Source organism: Peromyscus leucopus, chromosome 7 (genome assembly GCF_004664715.2).
Source record: "Peromyscus leucopus breed LL Stock chromosome 7, UCI_PerLeu_2.1, whole genome shotgun sequence".
Lineage (NCBI taxonomy): Eukaryota > Metazoa > Chordata > Mammalia > Rodentia > Cricetidae > Peromyscus > Peromyscus leucopus.
The window spans coordinates 52,671,229-52,676,275 of NC_051069.1; positions in this window are offsets into that span (position 1 = coordinate 52,671,229).

Below are 5,047 nucleotides of genomic sequence, written 5' to 3' on the forward strand. Positions count from 1 at the left end.
CAAAGAATTGGGAACTGGGCTTTTGGGCACCTTTCCTTTGTTCTGAGACTCTCTGAGTAGGGAATTTCTGGGCCATGCAGGGGTGAGCTGGTTCCAACCAAACAGTATCCAGTCAGGACTTACCAACTCACCCTAGCACAGACACTCTCTTTTCTCCTTAAAAACCCACTCCTGCAAAAATCACCTGCTGCTATTTTCTGCCTGCTTTTGCCTGATTCAGAGGCAGCCTGCCCGCCTCCCCCCACAAGTAATAAATATCCTTTGTGTTGATAATTTATTGTCTGGGTGTGTCCAGTACTAACTGGGGGGTGGGTGGGTGGAGAGCACCCCTCTGTTATTTATTAAGTGGCACAATGTTATTATTTTAGTTTATTTTTATTTATTTTATTTTATTTTATTTTATTTTATTTTTTGGTTTTTCGAGACAGGGTTTCTCTGCGTAGCTTTGCACCTTTCCTGGAGCTCACTTGGTAGCCCAGTCTGGCCTCGAACTCACAGAGATCCGCCTAGCTCTGCCTCCCGAGTGCTGGGATTAAAGGCGTTCGCCACCACTGCCCAGCCACAATGTTATTTTTTAAGCAGCGCTGTTTACCATAGGAGAGAAACCATAAGACACAACAAAACCCACTCTAAGAGTTTATTAAGGGAATAGAGAGAGGATGCGCATAGGCCTATGGAATGACCGTGCAGGAAGAGAGGGAAGGAGTAGGTGGAACCTGCTTTTAAGGTCCCCCCACACACACATGAGCATATGGGCTTACGCAGCTACACCAAGCATGCATACAGATCACATGATCATGCAGCACATGGATTATGTAGGATAGAAGGCTCTGGGATGACTAAGCATCTTGCCTGGCTACTGGACAGCACATAGGCGGTCATGTAGCTTGGGGAGTGGCTAGGAATTCTAACACCCTCTCCTACATGTGTTACAGGTAGTTTTGAGTTGTTTGATCTGGATGCTGGGGAAGGAACTCAAGCCTCTGTACTGGTACTCACTACTCAGAGCCATCTCTTCAAGTCCTGCTTTCCCTCATGAAAACTTCCAGTCAGCCCTGGCATGGTGACATACATCTATAATCTCAGGCACCCAGGAAACTGAGACAATGGGACTCCTGTGAATTCCAGGTTAGGCTGGGCCTCAAAAGGAGACCCCTGTCCCAAAAGGACAAACAAGGAGAAGCACAACAGTGAAAATTCAATATGTGGTGGCTCACACCTGTGTTGCTAGCATTCTGGAAGCTGAGGCAGAAAGACTGAGAGTTGGAGGCCAACCTTGGCTACAGAGTAAGATCCTGTCTCAAAAACAAACAGCAGGGTTGAAATTTAGCAAAGGAGGTGGATAGGAGGATATAAACGGATAGCTCTCTCCTGCCAATTCCCAAATAATGACTCAGAGGCTTAATATTATTTATAAATGCTCAGCCAATAGTTCAGGCTTATTACTAGCTAACTTTTACATTTAAATTAACCTATAATTCTTATCTATGCTTAGCCACATGGCTTGGTACCTTTTCTCAGTACAACATTTTCATTTTGCTTCTCTGCATTTGTTGGTAACTCTCTGACTCTGCCCTTCTCCTTCTCATCATCCTTAGTTTGGTCACTCCATCTATACTTCCTGCCTGGTTACTGACCAATCAGCACTTTATTAAACCAATTTGAGTGACAAATCTTTACAAGATGATTATTCCACAGCAGGAGGAGTTTGTTGGAAGAAAGGGAAGGGAGAAGTGATATAATTCTATTATAATTTTTAAAAATTATTAATAAATTAGAGGGGCTGGAGATATGCTTCTGCAGTTAGTTAAGATCACCAGATGCTCTTCTAGGGAGTCCAGACCCAAGTTCCAGTACCTACTTGGCAGCTGACAACCATCTATAACAGTAATTCCAGGCTATCTGACCTCCTCTTCTCTCTTCTGACTTCGTTGGGTAACAGGCACACACATTGTTCACAGATAGTCAGGCAGGCAAAACATCTACACACAAAATAAGTATTTAAATTGAAAAATAAAATATAATAAATATCTGGAATGTGGCTGAGAAGGAGCATGTAGGCTGAACACAAGTAAGGCCCTGGGTTCTATTCCCAGCAAAGACCCCTGTGGTAGTTTGAAAGAAAATGACCCGCAAAAGACAATGGAAATATTAGGAAGTGTGGCTTTGTTGGAATAAGTATGACCTTGTTGGAGGAAGTGTGTCACTGTGTAAGTGAGTGTTGAGGTCTCATATATGCTAAAGATACTACCCAGTTTCTCAGTGCAATTCTTGTTACCTTTGGATCAAAATGTAAGTACTCAGCTCCAGCACCCTGTCTGCCTGCATGCTGCCTTGCTTCTCACCATGATGATAATGGATTAAATCTCTGAACTGTAAGCAAGCCACACCAATTAAATATTTTCCTTTATAAGAGTTTCCATGGTCATGGTGTCTCTTCACAGCAGTAGAAACCTTAACTAAGACAAACTCCACACTGTTGTCCTGAATAAACAGATACACACACACACACACACACACACACACACACACACACACACACACCTGTTAACCTTACATCAGCAGTCTTCATAGGTTATGTGAATTGTGCTGAGATTGTTCACATATGTATTTTATGAATATGCCTGAGAAAGTGAGAGAGGAAAGAAAAGAGGGAAATCATGTAAACAGCTGAAATATGCAAATTGTTAAAGAATAACAATGGTAACACCAACAGCAATAAAAGTAGAAGAACAAAACATAGTAAATTCAAAATTACAAATACAACACAAACCCACTTAAAGCCACAGTGCCAGAGAGGTTGCTTTTGCTCTTTCTTACCACTGGATTTTGCACTTATGTTGTTTCCTATGTATGCTAAAGCAAGGGTTCAGATTGGGGATAGGGAGAAAGGAGAACGGAAAAGAAAGGCTTAGCAAGGCAGGGTTGCACCCTTGGTCCTAAAGCAGCCTCAGAATGGTCATTTGTTCTATATGAATCCCCTTTTTTTAAATTAATTTTTTTTTCATCTTACACACCAGCCTCAGTTCCTCCTTCCTTCCCTTCTCCCCTCCCTACCCCAACTTCCCCCAACATCTACTACTCAGACAGGGTAAGGCCTACCTTGGGTAGTCAACAAAGTCTGGCATAACAAGTTGAGACAGGGCCTCGCCCCTCTCCTCTGCATCAAGGCTGAGCAAGGTATCCCACCCTAGGGAATGGGCTTCAAAAAGCCAGTTCATGCACTTGGGATAAGTCCTAGTCCCACTGCCAGGGTCCCCACAAACAGATCAAGTCACACAACTTTCACCTACATTCAGAGGGCCTAGTTCAGTCCCATGCAGGTTCCCCAGCTGTAGTCCAGAGTCTGTGAGCTCCCACTAACTCTGGTCAGTTGTCTCTATGGATTTCCCCATCATAATCTTGACCCTACCTTGCTCATATGATCCCTCTCTTTCTCTTTAACTGATCTCCAGTAGCTCAGCCCAGTGCTTGGCTGTGGATGACTGCATCTGCTTCTATTAGTTACTGGATGTAAGATCTATGATGACAATTAGGGTAGTCAGTAATCTGATTACAGGGGAAGACCAATTCAGGTACCCTCTCTCCTATTGTTAGGAGTCTTAGCTGGGGTCATCCTTATGGATTCCTGTGAATTTCCCTAGAATCAGGTTTCTCCCTTCCCCCATAATGGCTCCCTTTATCAAAATATCTCTTTCATTGCTCTCCCTCTTCATCCCTCCCTTCACTTGGCCATCTTGATCACTCATGTTCCCCTCCCCATCCTCTCCCTTCTACCCACCACTCCCAGTTTACCCAGGAGATCTTAACAATTTCTCCTTCCTGGGGCCCTCCATGTGTGTCCCTCTTGGGGTCCTCCTTTTTATCTAGCTTCTCTGGGGCTGTGGATTGTATCCTGGTTATCCTTTGCTTTGCATCTAATATCCACTTATGAATGAGTACATACAATGTCTTTCTGGGTCTGGGTTTCCTCACTCAGGATGATTTTTTTCTAGTTCCATCCATTTGCCTGCAAACTTCATGATGTAATTTTTTTTTTCTTTTTTTGGTTTTTCGAGACAGGGTTTCTCTGTGTAGCTTTGCACCTTCCTGGAACTCACTTGGTAGCCCAGTCTGGCCTCGAACTCACAGAGATCCGCCTGGCTCTGCCTCCCGAGTGCTGGGATTAAAGGCATGTGCCACCACCGCCCGGCAATGTCATTGTTTTTTACTGCTGAGTAAGACTCCATTGTGTACCACATTTTCTTTATCAATTTTTGTTGTTGTTGTTGAGGGGCATCTAGGTTGTTTCCAGGTTATGGCTATTACAATTAATGCTGCTATGAACATAGTTGAAAGGACATGATCAATAAGACAAAATAACAGCCTACAGAATGGGAAAAGATCATCTGACAGAGGGCTGATCTCCAAAATATATAAAGAACTCAAGAAACTAGGCATAAAAATATCAAATAATCCAATTTAAAAATGGGGTACAGATCTAAACAGAGAATTCTCAACAGAAGAATCCCAAATAGCTGAAAAACATTTAAGGAATTGCTCAACACTCTTAACCATCAAGGAAATACAAATCAAAATGACACTGAGATACCATCTTATACCCGTCATAATGGCTAAGATCAAAAATACTGAGGACAGCTTATGTTGAAAAGGATGTGGAGAAGGGGAACACTCCTCCACTGGTACAGCCACTCTTAAAATCAGTATGGAAGTTTCTCAGAAAATTGGGAATCAACATACCTCAAGACCTAGCAATACTACTTTTGGGCATATACCCAAAAGATATTCAATTGTATTCCTTTTTTTAAAAATCATTTCTTTCAGAAGAGAATGTTGGATTTAGCCTGAAGTTTTTTCCAGTCCTGCCCGCCCATCCCCCACAGTTCCACAGATGCTTGGACCCTAGTAAACACACAGAAGCTTATATTATTTACAAACTGTATGACCTATGGCTTTAGCTGCTTGCCAGCTAGCTCTTTCATCTTAAATTAACCCATTTCTATTAATCTATATTTTGCCATGTGTTCTGTGGCTTTACCAGTTTGGG